General features: G+C 37.7%; 1 protein-coding gene across 4 annotated transcripts in view; it reads left to right on the plus strand.

Annotated features, from left to right (window-relative positions):
• Window positions 1–684: 684 nt before the first annotated feature.
• Window positions 685–24,382, plus strand: part of LRRC4C (leucine rich repeat containing 4C) — a 1,436,015-nt gene continuing 1,412,317 nt past the window's right edge. For all 4 annotated transcript variants that reach the window (XM_056132091.1, XM_056132083.1, XM_056132106.1 and 1 more), the window contains exon 1: window positions 685–840. The gene's annotated coding sequence lies outside the window, so the exon portion shown is untranslated. The remainder of the gene's footprint in view (window positions 841–24,382) is intronic.

Here is a 24,382-nt window from a genome sequence, read left to right on the forward strand (position 1 = left end):
CTCTGGCAATCATCTCAATGCAGGCTGCCGAGTAGTGGGGGTGGGGGGGGGATGCAGCACACCAAGATTAATAACCTTGCCATAATCCGGGGCACCCTGCGTGCAGACACCTCTGCTGACTGACCCGCTCCTGGCTGCAGACATCTGCCTGAGTAGGGGAGGGGGAGAGGGATCGGGAATCTACCTACTGCCCGCCTCCCCCCTCCCCCTGAATTTTTTGGATGTTCTTTTGATCCTACAGGGATCTGGGAAGGTAACAGTGAGCCGTTCCATCTGCAGCGCTCAGCTGCTCTTGGAGGTTACGTTACTACTGACAGTTTTCCTGACACCGGTCTGTGTGAGTGTGCGTGCGTTTGCACGCGTTTGTGAGTGTGGGGGAAAGCCAAGGTGTGAGTGTGACAACCGAAGCAGGTAGATCGTGCCGTCAGAGATTGCAACAGCGTGAAAATATTCTCTGGGTTCTGGGGCTCAGACTGGAGCCAGGAGCTTTCACCACCCTCCTCCTTCCCCAGTCACCCCTTCTCTCTCTCTCTCTCTCTCTCTCTCTCTCTCTCTCTCTCTCTCTCTCTCTCTCTCTCTCTCTCTGCCTTTGATGAGTTTTTGGCTTACTTTCTGGCGGAGTCTCTTGGACACGTTGTTTTTTTTTTTTTTTGGTCGTTGTTGGTTTTTTTTTTTTTTAATTTTGCTGGTGATGGAAGATCAGATAAATGGACCCTTTGAACACTGATTATTTTTCTCCTGTGTGACTTAAAAAGAAGACAAGAAAAATAGAGTAGTGCAAGACAAACTCGAGGATTTTTTCCAATTTCTCCTGGTGAACTTTGAAGATCCATAAAGAAGGTAAGTCACGGGACAGACCGACTTAGACCTTCTCTGAGTCCTGTTTTCCTTTGGCAAGAAGATGCTTTCCTGTTTGTTTTGGGGAAATTTATAGGCAGTTTCAGAGCACAGTTTTTTAGAGATTGTCATGCTCAAAAGAACTCAGTGTGTGGCATTTTGATCTATTTTCATGCCAAGGAGATTATTTCCATTTGTATAACCATCCCCCATTATCCTCCTCTTTTTACACTCATTTAACATTTTCACAGTGACTAAAGTAGGGGGAGTCAACTTCTCTCCTTGAAATACTCTCTAAATTATATATGTCATATGTGTATATATATGTATATATTATATATCAGTAAAAGCTTCTAACAAAAGCTCTGAGTTAGAAGCGAAAAGTATGTGTCTGATCAGACTGAAAGTAGGGGGTTGGGGACGTAATCTAGACTTTGATGATAACTTATTAGTCGACTTTTTCCCCTATAACACTCATGTTTTTCTTGAATAGTTAAATCAGCTCTAGAGAGTTGCAAATGTGTGGAATACAGAAAAGCTGCTCCAACAGCTCTTAATTAGAGCAAATGAGAACAAAGTGGAAATTGTTTAGTATTTTGAATCTCTCTTTTTTGGTACTGATTCTCCTGCTCCTGCATCTCATTAACCTTTCTGAATGCACTGTCCCCTGATGATGACTAGCATCTCTTTCTGGAATATCCCCTTACAGTCCCTGAGCTTGAGACAGGAGAGTGCAGTTGCAAATGACTGTTAATTGTAGTCTCTTGGTTATAGAAGCCCAAGCAGAAAAGATTGGAATTCAGTTGACTTTCCTCAAACATTTTGCCTAACTCAGTCCCTTGGTAATTCTACTGATTAGTTGTGTTAGTTGCTCTCCCCTCCTCCCTTCAAAGTGCCATGCGGATAGTTTATTTTTACCTGTTACCATCTCAAGGTTATTTAATTAAGGGAAAATACCATTTCATTGTGTTCCTCTCTGTGATTCTGATTTGTGGCTATTCCTATCTCTGCACTAGCATCACTCAGCTTCTCCCAAGAAGTGAGAAGCGCTTGTAAAAATACAGTTTCAAAATGCAGAGACCCCAATGAAGCCAGAGTGCTTTCATCTTCTCCAGTCAGTGCGTATGGATGACTTATCCTAAAAGAAATGGTGATATGTCATGGAATGTTAGTCAACTCAGAGTGTGACTGGAAACATATTCATGGAAGGGGAGGAAGGAATGTTAGCCAGGTGGAGGAATGCCTCTCTAGATGTTTCTCTCCAAGTATCTGTGTCTATGTATAGATATTGAGAAGGAAATAACATTAATAGAAGATTTGTTTAGACTATTGACTGGGTCAAAGATTTTTATCTAAATTGACAGACACCAGGCATCATACTTAAGATATCAATAACACCTTTTTCCCTAAAAGGGATTTCCTAAAGTCTCTGAACAAAAAAAAAAAAAAAAGAAAAGAAAAAAATGGAAATGGCATTATATACTGCTATTATCATCTGCTGTCCCTGTCATCTATCGTATGTCTTTGTATAAGAGTCTTAGAGAGGTATTTTAAAGGAGGGCAGATGTTAAAAGATTCCCCAATCATCCTGTAACTAACCGTCCACATAGTGCTCTTGATTTTATATATATCTAAATTAACAGACGCACACACACATACTAGTAAACTCCTGGCAGTATAATTTGTGGCATAGATTTCTTATTAACTATTTCTGCTTAGACATATTTATCTTTTATTTGATTCCAATAGCATTTTATTATCATGTTTTTTTTCATTTTTATATGATTTGAACATTGGGGACTCCCCCCATAACATTTTATTTTCTTTGTGGAGCAAACCAGGGACTCATAAAAGTTAAAGTCAGGAGTTCTAGTTCTAGAGAAACTAGAACACACCACTGACCATAGTAAGGAGGAAGCCAGTTCCTGATTTGCTAAGTGTCGGTGGGTTATGGCTTGAGGTGGGAGGTCTCTCAGACCCTGTTTGAACAGTTCCCATTCTGTAGGTTTGTCAGCATCTTTGTAGCTTGCAGTTCTTATCACCAGTATGAGGCACTCAGGACAGTATTTTATGTCATCTATTTTGTGTTGGGATTGTTGTGAATATAAAGAAGCCCTTGAAAAATGCTGTTTGGGAAGTTGACAAATTAGTGCCTCTTTATATTAAGACTCTTTCATTTTGACTGTTCTCCCTCCCATTCACATTCTCACCCAGTGTGGGTATATTTAGACTTGTGGTGTTAGTAAAAAGAAAATGAATTGCATAGATTATTCTCAACATCATCGCTTTAAAAAAATCAGGATAGCATCTTGGCTTTTGTGTCTTTGCGATTTAATAATTGTAATGAGTGGATCTTCGAGCGATAGCAACACTTTCATTATCACTTATTTTAGGCTAATAATAGAAGTGGGGTACCAGCCAACTCAGGATTTTCTGATTACAGCTCATGCAATGTGCAAAGCGTCTCCCGGGTAGCTCTAGGGTTCCCCTCACTGAACAACTGTAACTTTGAGTCTTTCTTATCAGCTCTGATTTTAGCACTGGTAAACAGCTCTCGGTCAGAACTGACTCCAGGTCCATGAATATCTTTCATCTTTTTTAGCTTTGGTTTGTGATAGAGAGTGCTTGGGAGTTGAGAGGTGTTAGTCTTCTTGTGATAGTTCAGAAAACAGAAGGGGCAAAAGTGGCATGGGGGCTTGGAGGGAGGTGGGGAGGGCTTTCCCTCTTAACAGTAGTAGAATGTCAGAATTTCTAAGGACTGGACATTCCCAGTTGGTGTGTATGTGCATGTGTGCATGGTGTGTGTATGTATGTATGTGTGTATACATATATACTTTAATGCTGTATATACATATGTACACACACATATATATATACTATAATACTATATATACTATAATACTGTATTATCTAATATATAATGCATTATATGTGATATATATAATACATTTTATAATATATGATATTTTATAATATAATGTATTATATATTAAAGATATAGTTAATATATGTATTGTAAGTATATAGTTACTATATGTATTGTATGTGAAGTATATGTGTGTATATATGTATATTAATTGACAGTGGATTACCTTGAGTTGACTTGTGGGGAATAAAGGCAATTCCAGTTCATTTTCTGTTTAGTTCCAGTCAATTGGCCAGCCTTTCTGTGGGTCTTTGCTCTAGTGAGCCAACCATTCTGACATTCTCCAGCATGTTTCTATGTTTTTAAGACCTAGGGCACTTAACACATGAATGGCTCTTTCCTTCTGCAACAGACATTGCTGACAGCTGGAAAGTCAGCTCCTGAGAACCTTGAAAGGAAATCAGAAAGATTGCCTAGTAAGTCTAAGCGCAAAAAGGAGCGGTAGAAGCACTGGCCCTGAAGCTGGGTCAGGACCAGGTAGACTGAACTTGAAGTTTTGATTGCTGAGTCATGACAACAGCCCAGAGCTGTGTGTTGTTAGCTCAAGAACTGAGCCTGTTATTGGGGCTAATGCTAATAGATAAGAGCATCAGACTTTAGCAGAAAATGCAGACCCTGGGGATAAAGGAGATAGATTCCTGATAGCAGATACAGAGAGTTGTGTGTGTTCTTGCTATTATCCATCACTTTACGACAACTTCCCAAGGTCCCCTACAAATTTTTTAAAAAATGATTAATTGAAGTGTGACTAGTACAGAAGCTTTGACCTGGGCTGAATCATTTTGTTCAATTATTTGTATCTCTATTTGGGACCACTCAGTAGTCCCAGTAAGACAGTGCTGATGATTGGTCGGGGTTGGGATGGGGGTCAGCAGGGAGTAAGATTGGGGTTAGAATCAAGAAAAAAAAAACAGAATTGAGACTCAAGAGACTGTCAATCATGCATAGATAATGCTACTTCATGGTCAGTAAGTCACTCAATATCACAGAATTCTAATTTTCTTCTATGTTGTATGCAAATAAGCACATTTTGCAGGGAGGGATTCACTGCTGGCTGTGCTAAGGGCTTACGTTTGGATCTGTGCCCAGAGATCATTCCCAATGGTGCTCAGAGGACCATACTCAGTGTCAGCGTTCCAAACGGGGTCAGCCAACTGCAAGAAAGCTCCGTAACCCCTCTACTATATCTCTGGCCCTGAGATAAACATTCCTAATTCATAGTGTCCTCATTAGGATTATGATGAAGTGTTGCAGAATAAAATGATTATTGCAGAATAAAATGTTATGCGTTGCTTAGAAATGAAAGGTACTATGGAAATAAAGACATTTTCATACGTAATATTATAATGTGAGTGTTTTCCCATGTGCACTAAGTACTCAGTATTTCCTCTGGTGCATTCTTAGTTACTTTTAAAATTTGTTTGTGCGTGCGTAGTTAATTGGTCAATCTATAGGATATATAATTTCAGACTTATTTCAATAGAGTTGTTGGAAGGACATAATTTATTGGCATTGGGTTATAAGAATAGACAAAAAGTACTACATGTGCTAGCTTTTCCTTTGAGAAATATAGAGCTTCATAAAGTTGGTGGGCTCTAGGAAAACTCCATTCTACAATGACTATCATTTAATCTCAACTTGGAATCTAGATCTATGGATAAATATTTATAATGTATGGATCATGGTGATTGTCACACTGAGTTAGATTTGCAGTGGGGGCAGAGGGATCAGATATTAAGAATAATTTGGAAATCATGATGCAAGAGATTGTAGTACTGTGAACACTGGCTTTGGCATTGAGTGTGGTAGAACTCAGGACTCTGTTACTTTGGAGCTTCAATGTTCTTCTCTATAAAATAGAAACAATTTGTCATTCAAAGGGCTTCTGTTCCTAGTGAAGAAATGATCGCACATGCAGTAATTGGCAAAAGTTATTTGATATAAAATTAGAATTTTTATAGATAGTTCACATATATATTTTTCCTGTTTTCCACTCTGATTTAGCGAATTAGTAAGGTCACCATAATCCAGTGTATTTATATCACTAATGCAGATGGACAAAAGCCCCTTATGTAATCTGAGAGCTCAGTGAAACTGGAGAAAGAAAGCTGTATTTTTGTAAATTAGCTCATTTTATGTACCACAGTTTCCTCAGATCCTTTCTCAGAGCAACCAAAGTGCCCTTTCCAGATGTCACCTCACTTACACTTACAATTTCCAAAATGATACTGAATGTAAGTACAGAGAATCATGTGCACCCACCCATATGTATTCACAGAAACACAATTCAGATGTCAGCAAGTAGTGTTAATATTGCTCTTTATCTAACATCTCGCTTTGCTCACAGTCAATGGAAAGATACATATTTATTAAACACCTACCAGGTACAAGCACTGAAGTCATTGCTGTGGGGAATTGGAGCAGGTTTCTCTCTGCTTGTTTCTGCTGCGATTCCTTCCTTTGGATGGGGCACACTGCCATTTTCAAGCCCCCCCCACCCCCCCTTCCAGAATTTGAACTTGGTCGTTAAACAGGATTAAGATTCATCTGCAGGAGTCTGACCTATGTTGGAACTGTGTCATTGTATATGACCTTTATTAAGTTCAAGAACATATTGCAAAAGATGTAAAAAATCTTGTTCCTATTAATGTAGCTGAGCTGAGCTGTCAGTGATGAGTCCAATTCTGCTTTGCTAACTCTGCACGGCTGGTACCACTTGACCCAGGTATTTCTGTTCTGCAAAGTCAGCCTTTCCTTGTGCAGGAAGGGAGCAGGGTTTTTGTCCTTCAGATTGTGGGTTCTTTCTGTCCTTATAATGAATGGATGAAGTCTATTTTATGGCTTGCTAAGAAAGAATATAAGATCCATGTCCCTGGCATTTTTAGGTCCTTTCCTTAAAATCCAAATTGAGTAGTAAAAGGAAGAGAGTAAGGATGTCAGTTGGTCAAAATAATAAACCCAGGTTCCCTGGACCCTACCATAGCTGCAGGCATCAGAATTTGTATTCGGAGTACTTTATTATTCCAGGAAATTTCTGTGTATAATACTCTGCAGATTCTATTGCCAAAATAGATTGCAATATGATAATAACTTAAAATTTTCTTATGTAGTTGACACATAGGCTCCATATTCTAGGCACATTGCTAAGTAAGTTGGATGATTTGCTCCTGGAAAAATATATCCCCATAGTACAGAACAGGTAGAAAGTTGTTCATTGTGTAACTTCAAATTCTGAATCACATCAAAGCTGATTAATATTTCTTCCTCTATAATGCTTTTAGAAACTCATTTTGGTTGCAAACCCAGTGCTTTATTAACATCAATCCTTGAATGCAACCAACTAGACCAAGTCTTCTCTGCATACATACCAAATCAACTTGTTCCTATTCTAAGAATTACTATCTCAGAGAAAAGATGCGGCCTCAGTGTTGAAGTTATTTAAGTTAACTATTCATTCCTTAAAGAGGACCAGTGGACTGCTTTAAATCATTGGGTCTCTTGATAAAGTACTGCATCAGTATCATAATTTTGTGTTTTCTAGAAGAATCCACAGCTTGAGTTAGATATTATTTAACTTTGATAATTGCCTAAATCTTATTCAAATGTTTGATGTTAGAAGAGCTATTGGCAGTGATACAGAAGAATGACAGTTGTAGGACTTGGAACGCAGAAATCAAATGAAAGTCTCCTATGTAATAAGAGTCACATCCGATGATATTTGTGGAATGAAATTTATGAAGCTGCTTTTTTTTTGCCATGCCTAGGTAAACTCAGGGTTTACTCCTGGTTCTGTGCTCTGGGACCATTCCTGGATATGCTTAGAGGACCATATGTGGTGATGGAGACCACACTGGGGGTTAGGTTGGTGACATATAAAGCTGGAGCAATAGCATAGGGGGTAGGAAGTTCGCCTTGCACGTGGCTGACCTGGGTTTGATTCCTCCATCCCTCTCGAGAGCCTGGAAAGCTATCGAGAGTATCCCGCCTGCCTGGTAGAGCCTGGCAAGCTCCCCATAGTGTATTTGATATGCCCAAAACAGTAACAAATGCGTCTCACAATGAAGTCATTACTGGTGCCCGCTCGAGCGAATTGATGAACGGGAGGACAGTGTTACAGTGCTACAGTGTCTTAGCATCTATATTTTCTTTACAACCCATGTGTCTGTCAATATGTTTATCAAGGATGCAGATTACTTTTGTAGCCTTTTTTTTTAAAAAAACATTACCTTGTTGGATCACTGTAGAATGATTTAGAAAAGTAAGACTTATGAAGAATAGAGGTGGAAATTTAATTGGCACTAAATGAAGGATATTATAATAATTATATTTGGTAAAATATGATGGAAATTATGCATCATAATTTAATTATTATAACAATATAGCAATCAGTTTACACATAAATCTTCTTGCACTTCTTGGTACCAGAGGTTATACAAAATATTCCTCACATAAATAAAACAAAAAGTGAATATCTCCAGTGACAAAATATAGAAGAGTGGAGGAAAATGATATTTCAGCAATATTATTTTTTGTTTTTTTTTTCTTTCAGCAATATTGAAGCAAATGGAAAGCATGTTTATAGAAAAAGTTATTTGGTGCAGTGCATTCAAGGAGATTAGAGAAATGAAGAGAGTACCAAGTGAAAATTTCATGAGTTGTGGGATTCTTTTGAGTAAAGTTCCAAACTGCTCTCAGATTGAGATGTAAACAGAAGGGGTCACATTTTAGAATGTTTGGTTGTGAACAAGAGAAGAGGTCACATTTTAAAACTTTCTTAATAAGGAAGGGGGTTACAATCATTCTTGAACTTTGTACTGACAGAGGAAAAAAATATTTCAACTCTCTTTTCTCTCCATGTAAAATTTCTTTCGCTTTGGCATATAACGTAGAATTTTCAGAGATAATTTCAGTTTGTGACTTCTAGCTACACTTAGTATATGTAAACATATATTCACATACATATATAATTATATATGACCAAATAAATTGGGATGGTACAAATTTGATAGTCATCCAAGGATGGAAGATTTAAATTTATTCTATAGGACATTTTGTTTTTATTTTATATTCACATTGCATATTACAAGTCACAGAAGCACAGATAAGCAGACATGAATAGATTCGGGATCTCCTTCATGGAATTCTGATTGTAACTGAAGCTTATAACCATCTACAGCTGGAACTTCATAGATACTCAGAATGGAAGACTTGTTTTAATAAAGAAAAGTTTTCCATACAAATGGAAACAAACATGTGGATAAGGGTGAAAAATAAGTGTGAAAATATAAGCATTTTGAAAGCACTTTAGTGAAACCAAGCTCTTTCCTGTGAAACCTAAAAATAAGCAAAGGATTAGTAACACAAAACATGGATGAACTTGGTGGTATTTTTTTTCCCATGTTGGAGACTTTCACTATGTTTGGTGACATAATATACTAAATATAGATACACATAAGTATATAAACTCCTTGCTGTCTTTTCTTAGAAAGGAAAGTCATCTTGATATGTAACATTTGCTTAGAAAGTTTTATTTGTCAAGATATCTGGACTATGTTTTAAATATTTTTATCAATTAACTATGCTTATTCCAGAGTCCAAACTAGGGACTTATGCACAAGTTTTAAGTGTTTCAATTAAGTCTCCTGATTGCACACACTGTAATAAAATAGAATTTACTGCTGCCAGATACCAGTGTTTCTCTTATGCACTAACTCCTTACCTCCTTCCTGGTTCTTGTCCTGTCTTATCCTACTATTATTGTGTTATTGTTGTTGTTTTTGGAACTTTTTAATTTTTTTTCATCATTATAAGCAGCCTTGCATTTTTCTCTAAGTAGAATTCTGTGCTCCCTATCTGGTAATTTTTTTTCTCCTGGATTATTTGGCATGATCAATGTATGTATATGATTTATATGTATGTGTATATGATACATATATACACACAAACATATTCCTATAACTACATTCCTCAGTGTATATCATAAACGGATTTGTTATAATTTATTTTTAGTAAATTAGAGTTGTCAGGAATGCTCCTGTAGGTTTTATGTGTGTGTGTATGTGTGTATATATAAATACATATATTTATATGTATATATATATATACACACATATGGTCATCTCAATGGAGTCATTTATTCTACATGTATTTATTAATATTTATTTAGTGCCTGCCATATTTACTATTGAATCACATTATAGTGTGAAACACATATGTAAACAATGTAATTTACTCTCAGATACATTGACATATTTTATTGGCAAAGGGGAATCTGACTTTCCAAACAATCATAGGCAATTAAAACCAAAGTTGATAGAGTCAGTATGCATTATACAGAGAAGGGAGTTATTGTTGAGGTTGTGTGGTTGGGAAAGATTAAGATATAAAGTAAAACATTGGTGAAGTCCTAAATGCAACACAAAAATCTAGTTTCTTGCATGAAAATGGAAGTGATAAGAATTTTTCCTCTATTAGTGTGGAAAAGCATGAAAAAATCATTGGTAGACAAGATTAAACCCATGGAATAAAGGAGATTTTAGAAAATAATCTCATTATAACAGAATAATCATCATGTATTGAGCACTGGTGGTTCGCTAGAAAGATCATAGATTACAAATAGGAAATATTTTTATTTCCATGATAAAAATGTGGAAACTAAACGTTTTCCTACCTTTGACTCAAGATGATTGAGTCTTTCATTACATATGATGCATGAAAAACTCCTTAATGCATCTGACCACAGGGCCCTCAATTCCCTGATCTTCTCCATTGTAGTCTTGATCTTGCTATACACGTAAAACCCTATATAGTATTCTCTGTTTCCTTCTATTGCCTCTTTTTAGAAGTCTATGCTCTTCGGGGTACATTGTAGTTTACACCACTGTTAATGATAGTGTTTCATTCCAACACCACCCAATGTGTCAGAGTATTCCTCTACCTCAAAGGAGCCCTGAGACCCCATACCACTCACCATTCAGATCTGTGGACCAGTTCTCTTATTCTACTAGCTTTATTTAACTTTCTTTGAAACTTTACACAAATTTTCATGACTTTTTCCCCTTTTACCAATGACTCCTGAAAAGAGCCTATAAAGACATACACCAAATTCTCAGCCTTTCTTTCTTACCAAGAATTGAGTATGTCCCTTTTTTCTTCTGTTTTTTGGAAGGGGAGTTATTATCTTCTAAAATTTACATGCCAGGGGCTGGAGTAATAGTACAACGGGTAAGGCATTTGCCTTGCATGCAGCTGACCTAGCATCCCTTATAGTCCCCCAAGCACTGCCAGGAGTATTTCTTGAGTGGAGAGCCAGGATTAAACTCTAAGCATTGCTGGATGTGACCCAAAAAGCAAGCAAATAATAAATAAACAAATGAATAACATGTTAGATAGATAGATGGTTTAAAACTATATATATATATTTTTTTTTTCTTTTTGGGTCACACCCAGAGATGCTCAGAGGTTACTCCTGCATTCAGAAATTAGTCCCGGCGGTGCTCAGGGGACTATATGAGATGCTGGGAATCAAACCCGGGTCGGCCACGTGCAAGGCAAACATCTTACCCACTGTGCTATCACTCCAGCCGTCTAGTGGTATGCATATTCTTTTTTTAAAAAATTTTTATTAGTGAAACACCATGAGGTACAGTTGTAGACTTACAAATTTTTGTGCTTGGGATTCAGTTATACAATGATTCAGTACCCATCCCTCCACCAGTGCCCATTCTCCATCATTCTCCATCAAGAATATGTATATTCTTCAGGGAAATGTCTGTGACCTGCTGACTCAGATGGAAAAACACTCAACACATCATGCTGTACTGATATGCCCATCTTCAGGCCATCTCTGGTATTTGGCGTTCTTAGAGTTATGCGAGTTACTTTTACTGCTGTGAATAGTTGAGTTTCTTTTCCCTTTAGTCAGAAAGATGATTGTTTTCCAAGAATTAATTTAGAAGTTGGCCTGGCATTTTCATTAGACACCATTTCTCTTGGTTTAGGGTCTGGATTCAAGTTTGGAATCTTGAAGAAGTCAAAGGCAATTGACAAATTAAGGACAGCCATCTCTGATTCTCACCACAACGTCTACAAAGTAGCAGGCTAGAGTCCTTCCCCTCTAAGAGGAAGTCATTCAATCAGATTGATTTGAGAGCATCTTGATCTGTCAGGATGGGGGCAGTATGTGGCATCTGGCAGACTTCCTCTTTCAATAACACCTTGACTCTCTCTTTCTCCTGCTGAGAACCGAAGTTTCAGATTCAACAGATAAAGCATTGTGCTGCCTTCCTCTCCTAACTGGATCTGAGTAAGACTTTGAGAAAACAATGCTTCATTGTACCAGTTACTCACCTCATTGAGTAGTTAACTTCCCCTAATTGATAATCTGGAGGAAGATTTGCAGACCAAAACAAGTTTTTCCCCCTATCCCTGTCACCGCCTCCCCCATGCCCTTTTCCTGATTTCCTGTGTTCTTCCCTCTGTTTTTTTAATTTATTTTTTTAATTCTATCTGGCGCACACTTCTTTCTGACCCATCTTTGTAACTGTTGAAGTGTTCAATTTATCAAATCTGCACCTTCCCACCCACAGCACCCTCCCCCCAAATCTCAGGTGACCCCCCTCAGACAGTTTTAAGTAACTCTGGGGTAAGGAGCAAATGTATTGCTTCCTCTAGAACCAGCCTAGCACTATCAAATTACAACACTCAGCCTTTCAGTCTTCTAGGAGTGAGGAGTAGATATTTGCCTTTACATAACTGACTCCAAAGTCTTCTCAGCCTAGTTACATATTTGACAACAGTCTAATTTCTCTGTCATTTGATAGAAGCATCTTTAAAAGAAGGAAAAGACATCTGCCAGATGGGATCATGTTAACAACTCGCATTTACTCTGTGTCTGAAACTTTACATTTGATTTAGAACTTGCTGCTCTCTGAAAAAAATAAGCATGCAGTAGGCATTATGCAACATTTAACTTCACAGAGGCTAAATGAATGGCAAGTGTTCCGCAGACAAGGTCTGGATTAGTCATTCCGATGCTTAGAAATCTGGTATGCTTCCTTTTTAAGTTATTTCAAAAATCATGTAATGTGCTTCAACACATTTGAAGCCCTGAGTTCAATCCTTGGCACCAAAAATTTTATGTAATACCTTTTCCAACAGGGAAATGCTTTTGATTTTGTGTTAGAGTAAGAAAAAGCTTTGTAAACTTTAAAGCTCTGTGCAAATGCTAATTGTTGCTGTGTTCTATCCTAAATTTATGGATGACACCGCATGTATTTATGTAACTCACTATAACAAATAGCTGATTAAGGGGCAATCATTTCTCAATTTTTAAACAGAAATGCTTATGAAATAGAGCTCTAAAAACAGATGTGTGCAGCAGACTGGTTGGTGTGTCTGGTGAAATACAGTAGAACCTGACTAAATTACACTAATGAGTTGGAGACCCATTACAAATTATCACATTTGCCCAATTAGTAAAGAAGTAACAAATTAAAAAAAAACTACTATGAAAGCAAAGCTGATGCAAAGGGAATGAGTGTCTAAATAAACCTACAAGATGTCAACATCATCATCACACTCATACGATCATATAGGCACACGCATGCATAATTGTATAGTAGGTGAAATTCCTATTATACATTATCACAAATGATATGCATATATATGCTATACAAATATATATGTGTATATATATATATATAAAATGCCCTACCTCTGTACTATTGCTCCGGTATATATATAGGACCGGAGCAATAGTACAGAGGTAGAGCGTTTGCGTTGCACATTGCTGACCTGGCCAACCTGGGTTCGATTCCTCCGCCCCTCTCTGAGAGCCTGGCAAGCTATCAAAAGTATCTCGCCCCCATGGCAAAAGCCTGGCAAGTTACCTGTGACATATTTGATATGCCAAACACACACCTATATATAAAACATATATATATATATATATATGTATGAATTGGCCAGTCTCTCTTCCCTTTTTCTGTTTTACATTCTGTATTTTGCAGAAGTAATAAATGATACCTCATTATTTGTGGTTCTAAAAAAATGTTTTTTTGATCTCTCCTGAATCAAAATTTCATTTTATAGGTGGAAGGTTATTATAGGGTGATTGTAGTACTTCATTTAGTCCACTTTTATTATATGATTTGAGGGATTTTCTACCATTCTGAACACAGTAATAGGAATTGTCACCTTGGACTATTCTCAGTTAGAGTACTTTGATCTGCTAAATCCTTAGAAGCCAAACTTCACATGTTCTCAGAGGGCAGGGCCCTTGTCCTCCCACATTCTCTCTTGAGTCGACTACAGTGAGGACAAAAACAGAAGGTAAATGATGCACTGACCTCCTTGTAATTTTAAAATCTCAATGTTTTAAAACTCAAAGATAAATGTACATTTTAAATAATTAAATATGCGATGCATTTCAGAAGATTCATATTTCAAAATAAGACTTTGAAGAATTCATAATTAGAAACTAGAAAATGTCTAAGTTTTTTACTTCATGTATATTTTACTCTTTATTAAATATTTATCTTCTACAAGGGAAAGGGATGCAAACATTTTGCTTAGTTCTTAATATAAACCTATCTTCATAGTAGTATTAATAAGAAGCTTGGTATATAGATGAGAAAACTAGAAAACAAAGTTTAAGAAACTTAGGATAATATGATGAATAATTGTTGGAGCTGGAATTTGGAAAAATATGGATCCTTTTTTATATTTGTTTGTTTGAGGATCACACCAATGCAGTGCTCAGGGATGACTCCTGACTTTGAGCTCTGGAGCCATGCCTGGAGGTTTGGGAGACCATAGAGGGTGCCAGAGATTGAACCCACATTGCCTGGGTCAGTTGCGTGTAAGTTAAGCATTCTACCCACCCACTCTACTATTTCTCCAGCCACACTGATTCTGTGTTAAAGGAGCATGTAGGAGGCCACTGAGTATCCTGTTTTATGCTCAAATCATGGTTTTAAAACCCAGATCTTCATCATAAAAATGATGATCTAGTCTAAGTATCTGCTTTCTTTTCTGTGTCACTAACATGCATTACTGCAGTGGTGATCAATATTGACTATGATGTTATTGTTATCTTATTCTTGTGGCTTTAGACTTCCATTGCATTCTACCTTGAACCTTAGTACTTGACTTGTTAAATAGAAAATAGACGGTTATGAGTATATAGAGTTTATAAAAAAATATGTGAATTATGGCTAAAGGAGTTGAGTAACAGATCATCCAAGGCAGACGTTGGCTAAATCATTATGAATTGAGATTATTTATTACACAAAATAATTAACAGGTCTAGGCCTACTTATTGTGGACTGGAACGATAGCACAGCGGTTAGAGCGTTTGCCTTGCATGCAGCCGACACGGGCTCAATTCCTCCATCCCTCTCAGAGAACAAAGCAAATTATTGAAAATATCCCGCCCACATGGCAGAGCCTGGAAAGCTCCCCATGGTGTTTTCAATATGTCAAAAACAGTAACAACAAGTTTCACAATGGAGATGTTACTGATGCCCATTCAAGCAAATCGATGAACAACAGGACGACAGTGTGACTTATTGTACAGATATTACCCTTCAGTTTAGAACAGAACTGGATTCAACTTGTTTACATCCTTATGTTCTTAGAAAGTAAAAACCTGATAAAATAAACATAGATCCCTTTAATTGCAGAGCTGCTAATATAAAAAATATAGACCTGGGGCAGAGAGATAGTACAGTTGGTTAGGCACTTGCCTTACATGTGCACAACCTAGGTTCAATCCTCAGCATTGCATAAGACTCCTTGTGTTACACCAGTAATGATCCCTGAGCACAGAGCAGGAATAAGCTCTGAGCAATGCCCGGAGCACCCCATTCCCAAACAAAAACAAAAGCACAGAAAAAACAAAATTGTAGATTTTGAAAATAGGCAGTTTGACATTAATTTGGCTTTTGTTATTTTTAAATTGTCACAATTATTTATTTAATTATTGTGGAGAGGATTTCCAGCATCCTCAGTCCCCAGCTTCGTGTTTTAAAGCGTTGTTTACATTTTAAAGCCTACTATATACCAGATGCTAAACTTGGTGTAATGAATGTTATCATTATAAATAACTTCAATATTAAAAGAAAACCCATTTCCCCCAAGCCCCTATCATTACACACGTACACAAATGGTCCTCTCAGACTGTTTGCTTCCTTCTTCCTGCTTAGATCTTTAAGTAAAGCCAAAAGATGCTTGTCTGAAACACAATTTGTATGCTTCACTCATACTTGATCATATTTAGTTCTTCAGAAAACCTTTGGAAAAAAATGTTTTCCCCCCATTTTGCAGATGGGAGTAATCAATTAAAAAATTGGTAAGTTCAACTTTATGTGACTTAAAATTCAATAGTGGGATATAAACTCCAACTCCCAGAACTCTAACCGAACATGTACTTACCTGTAATGAGGATTATGATGCCAGTCTAAGTTTCTGTCTCATCCTCTTCTTTTCGTTTATCTCTCTCTGTCCTCTGTTTCACTTTAATTTCCATTTAACCTCCTTAACATTTCGTTAATTTGATCATTAGCCAGAATTTTCCTATGTTTTATCTATTGTATATTTTTTTTGCAAAAGTTGACTATGCGTCTCTTGTTCTTGAACAACACTTACTATCCCATGAAAAGCATCCTGTTGACTTTTGAATGTTCTTTGTATGCTGATATGAGTTTTTACCATTATAGCCCAGTTTGTTCAGCAGTGAGGTTTCTGGAGAGTAAACCAAGGTCCTGTGAATAAGAACCTTCTTGGAAAATATTTGTTTATTTATACAACTTCTGGAACATGTGAAAAAAAAAGATATGGTCAACTTCAGATTTCATTGAAATCTGACTTTCTGCTAGTCATAAGTGCAGTTCACTGACAATTCTAAAAGGAAAGTGATAAAAATTAAGTTAGATTCCTTGAACTAATTTAACAACAGGTCTCAATATTTTTCCTCCCATTATTAAATTAATTCAATTTATTCTCTAAGATTTCATTAACTTGATTTTGTACTCAAGCTTATGTAGATTATTTCTTTATCTATAAAGGGTTAATGTAGACCAACTGATAAGCATTCATGGATACCTATATAGAAAATCATAGGACTTTGCATAGGTTTTGTAGAATCCCTGGGCTGGAGCGATAGCATAGCGGTAGGGCGTTCGCCTTACAAGCGGCCAACATGGCCGACCCAAGTTCAATTCCTCTGCCCCTCTCGGAGAGTCCGGCAAGCTACCGAGAGTATTCGATATGCCAGACACAGTAACAACAAAGTCTCCAATGGAGACGTTACTGGGCCCGCTCGAGCAAATCGACGATCAACGGGAGGGCCTTTACTTACTTTTTACTTACTTGTAGAATCCCTACTTGATTAACACTCTACTAGAAGACTGAGAAGCTCATATTAAAAAGGTGTCCCTCATTGTTGCAAATCATTATTCTTTCTACAGCTACCATGGGGCTGGAGCAATAGCACAGCAGTAGAGCGTTTGCCTTACAAGTGGCCAACATGGCCGACCCGGTTAGATTCCGCCGCCCCTCTCGGAGAGCCCGGAAAGCTACCGAGAGTATCTTGCCCGCACAGCAGAGCCTGGCAAGCTACCCATGACGCATTCGATGTGCCAAACACAGTAACAACAAGTCTCATGATGGAGACGTTACTGGGCCCGTTACTGTGCCCGCTCGAGCAAATCGATGAACAACGGGAGGGAGTGTGTGGGTGTGACAGCTACCATGCACTAGAGTTATAGTATTAAGGTTTATATAGTTCTCCCTCATTTATAGAATATCCAATTGCCTCAGTCATAAAAGACTGAGTTTAGCCTTGGCTCTTCTATGGCATGTTTCATATTGTCCTTTCAAGTGGCCATAATGTGTATTCTGAAAACAAAACAATCAAAAATAAAAGCTGATATAAAATATAAACAGACTTGGCAAAATTGACTGTTTTCCATATTTTGGTTTCTCTTAGGCCTTTGCTAATTCTTTTTAGGATTGGTCATTCAGTTGATTTGAAATCTTATGCAAAGAAAAATTAATGTATCAAACTAGATTTGAACTAGAAATCCATTTGAATTTGAAATTTTAGGAATGTGCATTCTACTATTTTATAGCTCTATAACTTAAGTGTACCGCACACATGAAGGTACTGGCAGAGGGACAAAGTCACGCGGGTTCCGGGGTCGAGATCTCCAAGCCTACTCGGATTTGGGCCGAGCATTCTCCACCCAGATCCTCCAAATTCCAGTAGGCTGGGGTCACACCCACCAACTGGCCCCCTGACGCCGTGTAATCCCATCAATGGCCAAGACTCAGAGACTATAAAAACCAGCTCCGGGAACCGGACATCCGATTATGACATCTTATTATCTCACTCCTACTTTGGACAAACTGGCAGGCTACCGAATGTAGCCTGCCCACACGGCAGAGTCTTGCAAACTCCCTGTGGCATACCCAATATGCCAAATACCAGTAACAATGATGGGTCTCATTCTCCTAAAGAGCCTTGAATATAATCTCAGGGCTAGGATGAAGGAGACGTTACTGGGCCTACTGGAGGCAATTGAACTTAAGTCACTTACACTTTCTGAAATCAACTTCATTCTTTTGTTGAATGGTAGACTTACCTGTCTTGAAAGGGTTTTCTGTGATAGAAAAGATTCTGTGTATATAAGTTACTATAATTTTAGGAAGCATTTTGAAGATTCACACTTTTATGAGATACAGACTAGAAGTCTAATGACTGGTTTTATAGAAAGAAAGAGGTATCAAGGGCTGGAGCGATAGCAGAGCAGATAGGGCCTTTCACATGACCGACCTGGATTCAGTTCCCAGCATCCCATATGATCCCCTAGCACTGCCAGGAATAACCCCTAAGCATTGCTGGGTGTGACCCAGAAAGCAAAAAAAAAAAAAAGAGGCAAAGAGGCATCAAGAAAGGGAGCCACAGTCAAGCACATTATGAATTAAAACTGTCATATTCAGTGCCAAAGACGGGGTTACTTAGGCAAATGTGTTCCACACGTCTGATACAGGATTAATCTCCAGTACATTTTGGTACCCCAAGCATCACTGAATATGGCCCAGATGACCCCTGTTCACCTCTTTGTGAGATCCGCCCTCCTCCAAGACATGCCACTTTATTTTAATAGGTACAATCCACAGTGGTTCTTTGAGGAAAACTAGGCTACTTTCAAGCTTTTGACCATCACTTTGGACTTGGTCCTGACAATGTTCTAGGGCCATATTGTTGCTTAGAGGGACATGTAGTGTTAGCTGTCAAACTTAGGGCCTGGTTTATAGTAGACCTGTGTTTTTTTTATTTGAACTATCTCCCTTACTCTAAAATGGTCACTCTAACCAAATGTTCTGTGTTTTGGGGGGTGGGGATCAGTATTGGGGATTCAACTTCAGTCTCATGCTTGCAAGTTTTGTGCTTTTACCATTGAGCCGATAACAAAATGATATATAGTTGGAAACACAGAGAAAAATGTTATTTGTTCTATCAAATTAACAACTGTTTTTGGCTGTGAATATTCAGTGTAAAGGAAAGTAAATAAACTGATGCATTCATATATTACTGGCGCAGCAAATATTGACCTAACTTTTCGAAAGCAATATGAGTTTATGTATTGTAGGTAATAGAATTGTTCATTTACTTTGATCCCTTTCTGGAAATCTCTCCCAAGGAAATATGAAAAATGCATCATGCACAAATATGCTAATAAAATTGTTTACGGCAATGAAAAATTTCATCATTCTACATGTCAAACAAAAAGATATGAGTAAAATAATAATGCATAGATATAAGGCAACCACTAAAATTTACAACTGGAAGACTTCGTATAATGGCAACCATATAAACAAACTATGCTTGTGTATGCAAATTTGAAAAACTTAATAGCTGTATACTGAGATACTAATAGTGATAGCTTTATAATATTATATATAAACAATATTATAATATATATACATATATATACACTTCATGTTTTTACTTCTGAGGGCAAAAGTTGTTTAGATCAGTTTATATAACTCCTAACTGCAAAGAAGAGTGATCTGACTCCAGAATTCTAAATAAACTGAATTTCTTATTTTTTTTTATTTAACAAGAAGTACAAAAATGGTAAGCCCTGTTTCTAAGACTTAAATGTGTCAGTGCCAGGAATTGGCTTCTATATTTTGGTTTCTGAGTGATGGTGAAGTACTTCTCATTTTTATCTACATTAGTGGTCGAAGGAATGAAAAATAAAAAGGAAGATATGTCAGCTATCTCTCTCTCTTTTTAACCTGAAAACTTAAGAGACCATACAGCCCAAGTTTCAGAATGAACATGGCATTCAGAGGCTGTCCTACCCAGAATGGACACTGGGTGGTATAAAGCTGGGAAGAGAGAGAAAGAAAAAAGAATTGAAACGTATAGAGGAAATTTGGGTCCTTCAGGTCATGTGTATGTTTCCATGATATCGTCTGTCAGTAATCACTGTTTTGCATTTGTTCAGCTTGTCACTACTCCTCAGCCTAAGTAATACCAAGAACATGTATGAAGGGCCAGAGGGGAGGAAGTTGGAATCCCAGCGAAATATCCCTCACCCAGGGCCCCTCACTCTATTAAGGACACGTTTGAGCACACTTAATCCATCCAAGAAATCTGGCAAAAGGTTATCAAATCCTTCTCACAAAGATCTCAGTTCCGATGCAGTTCCAATGTGGAGTTTCTTCTCTCATGCATATCAGTAGTCTTATATGCAGGGCTGAGGCAGCTTTTGATTTCTGTTCGGCTCTGTCCCTGAGGAGACTGACTCTTTCTGACACATTTCTTATTTCAGTGCTCTCTTCACAAATGAGAGTACAAGTGGCCTTCCTTTGCACAGAATCCTTGGGTTGTCCATCTGCATGTCTTAACATGTAGCATGCTGTTATACTGAGAGCTGTCACTTGATAACTGGGTGGAAAATATACAATTTTTTTTTAATGATGAGCATTAAAAGGAAAAAGAGAAACGGGTAGGAGACCATAGATATCACTGAACATATCTGGAATCATTTTTTACACCTGACATTTGTCCCAGGGCAAGCTGACCATTGTCATGCCAGTAGTATTTATATCCCCTTTCATGTAGAAATTTATACCGCTTTCATGTAGAAATGGGGCTGGAGCAATAGCACAGCAGTAGGGCGTTTGCCTTGCATGCAGTCGGCCCTGCTGAGCCGGGTTCAATTCCTCTGCCCATCACAGAGAGCCCAGCAAGCTACCTAGAGTATCTCGCCCGCACAGCAAAGTCTGGCAAGTTACCCATGACATATTCGATAAACCAAACACGGTAACAACAAGTCTCACAATGGAGACGTTACTGGGCCCTCTCAAGCAAATCGATGAACATGCTAGAGTGCTACATGTAGAACTATTATATATAATATATAATAATTTAGTAGAAATCATATACTATAAATAATAATTATATAATAATTATAATATATAAGTATATATGCAAAATAATAATAGAAATTGGTATTAAAAGCATGAATGAGTAAATAATGAGGACAAATTTATCTTTCTGCATTGCTAGAAAGATGCTTGCTTTACTACCTCACACTATTTTCTCTCCTCATATAGTTCCAGGCATGGAGATGTTCTGAGACATTCTCTGATAGTCATCTTTATTCTTTATTTTTGATTGGGGGTGTTTCCCAAGTGGTGGTGCAGGGATCTGAAGTCCACTCCAAGCCATTCTCAGTCAAACAGGCCTGTAGTTCAGGACGAGGACCTGAAGATAATGTACTACTTGCCTTCATGGCTTCAATGATCATCAAGGCCATCCTGGAGATGTTTTGGGAACTCTGATGCCCAACCTGATGGTGCTTATCAGGCCACATGGTGCCAAGGATTTAGCCAGGGTCAGATGCATGCTTCTTCACTCCTTTTCCATCATCCCACTCTACTATGACATTAGATGTCAATGTACCACCTCCTACATATTGTTTCCTCATATTTGTGGTAAACTAGGACTCTCACATACCTCCTACTATCTCTATTCTGAATGTTTGTGTTGTGTGTTTGTATATATATATCTTTTGGGATCATAACCAGTGGATGCTCAGGGCCCACTTTTGGCTCTTTGCTTAAGAATCATTCCTAGTGGGACTAAGGGACCATATGGAGTGCCACTGATTGAACCTGAGTCCTCTGTGTGCAAGGCAAGTTTCTTACCCTCTGTACTATTCCTCCAGCCCCCTACTGAATACAATACTAACGGTTCTGTATTCAGTCTATTACTAATAGCATTCAAATGAAAGAACTCTAAGAACAGGATTTTCTTTATCTAGTGTCTAGTCAGGGCCTGGAATATGATAAAGTTACCATACACATCTGTTTATGTGTCCAAGTAAAATAATTTTGTTATGAAGACCAAACTAAAAGAGGTAATCTAGCTTCAAGCTCAATGCCTATTATTTGCTGGAGAACTGTTGATCTCATACTTTCATCTTCCTACTTTCCCCCTTGAGCTACTCTAATACAGATACCCTATTGTAATTTTCTTTTACCCAAGGTCTGTACTCTATTGAGATTGGGAATTTTGAAAAATCCCCAATGGGGGGAAAAACGAGAATAAATTGTGGAATGAATGAATAGAGCAACTCTCATTCAGTAGACTTTAATCAGGGCAAAAGGTTCTCAGAAACAGAAATTAGGATAATCAACAAAGGACTTGGGGTGATTTTGCAAATAGCTCATAAGATCTACGAAGATAAAAGCTACTGAATTCTGCCTATCTTCCTTCTCTCACCCTTTCCCTGGTTCAGAGGAAAGTTTATGGAATATATGCATATCTCTGTGTGTGTTTGTGCATTTGTGTGTCTGTGTCTCTGTGTGTGTGTGTGTGTGTGTGTGAGAGAGAGAGAGAGAGAGAGAGAGAGAACATTGGGGAGGAGAGCAGGTGAGTTAACAATGTGGGATGCTGGAGTAGGAGGGAGGGAGTAAGAATTTGTCTAAGTTCCCATAAAATACAGTTTCTGGTGCTGCCCATTTCTGGTACTTTAGTTTGCCACGTTACATTGCATTTGGAAGTACTATACATTCTTTCAAAATATCGGAAAGGATTGGACTCTGATATAATAATGGGGAGCTCAGCCTAAATGTTTCCAGAGAGCATGCTACCTCTTATTTGACCATTTATATGCCTTTGAGGTTTATCTGATTTATTGGATTATAAAACTAAAACCTATTATTGAAAAATTACAGGTGATTTTCTTCCTTCCCCCTCCTTAAACTCTGGGCACTGCAGCATCATTTAAAAGGTGAAATAACTAGTTTAAGTGACTCTTGAAGGTTCAGCAGTTTTCCTTTCAATTCAGGAGAAACACTGGCGTAGGTTATTTGGAGATTTTCTGTATTCTGTGAGGAAAGATGATTTGGAGAAATCAAACTTAAACCTGAATCCCTTTGGCAGTGAGTTTCGGAAGTGGAAGTGTTATAAAATTGTTTATGTTGTTCATGATCTATTTAAAAGATTTATGTAAAACATCCAGCATAGGAAGCTGATAACTTCTTTCGACAAAATGTTGTCTGCATTTTGTGGTTAAGTTCACAGAGATTATTCCCACTGTAAAACTTGGACAAAACAAAAATTGGTTTATTTATATTATTTTCTAAAGTTGAGATTAGTTTCCTACTAATCAAAACCTAAATTTGAAGGGCTGCATTTCCAATGTGAGAGTGGGAGTAAATGCTTTCAAAATCATATTGTGTTCCTATAAGATTTTTGCAATCTCCAGGAGGATATTTGTGTGTCTGGTAGGGGTTCTCAAAGGTTTATAGTAAGCTCTGGGTCCCTAACCTTTTTGTCACATTCATTTTCTTCTCAAGCACAGCTTCATTCTGACAGGAACCCAGTTTCATTTCAAATGTCTATCAAAACAGGAATACCAGGTATACTAAATGGATTATAAAGATATCAAGAAAAATGATATGCCTTTCCCTTGGCATATTTTCATGGGTGTATGTCCATTTTACAGAGCTGCCATGAAATGTTATAAAACATATTTCAAAAAGGAAAATATTATGCATTCAGGGTAGAAACTGCTTTTAAGTTTTTATATTTTGGGGGGTTTATTTCTGGTTTTGTGATCCTGGCAGGGATTGGGGGACCATATTTGGGGCTGGGTATTGAATTGGGGTTAGCCATGTGTAAGACAAGCACTAGTATCCCTATTCTACCACACTGATGTATGGATCTACATTTTTGGGAAATATTTTTTGATATTATTTTACAAACATATATACAAGTATTTGAAGAACCCATATCAAACAACCCCATGTATAATCTCTTCTCTCTTCCCTTATACTCTCCCTCCCAACCTTCCCTCCTCTCCTTTCTCCCCTCTTTCTTTAAAGAAAAATTTGGTGACTTCTGAGCACACATCTGGCTGTGTTTAAGGCTTATACCTTAATCTGCACTGAGGATCACTCCTGATGGACTCGAGAGACTATATGTAGTGTCCGAAATCAAATCTGTTGGCAGGCACCCTACCCCTGTACTACCGCTCCTGCCTCTGTAATTTGTTTTTTAAATTCGTGTAGCCCTTTCAAACATTTTGGACT

Source organism: Sorex fumeus, unplaced genomic scaffold (genome assembly GCF_029834395.1).
Source record: "Sorex fumeus unplaced genomic scaffold, SorFum_2.1 ptg000007l, whole genome shotgun sequence".
Lineage (NCBI taxonomy): Eukaryota > Metazoa > Chordata > Mammalia > Eulipotyphla > Soricidae > Sorex > Sorex fumeus.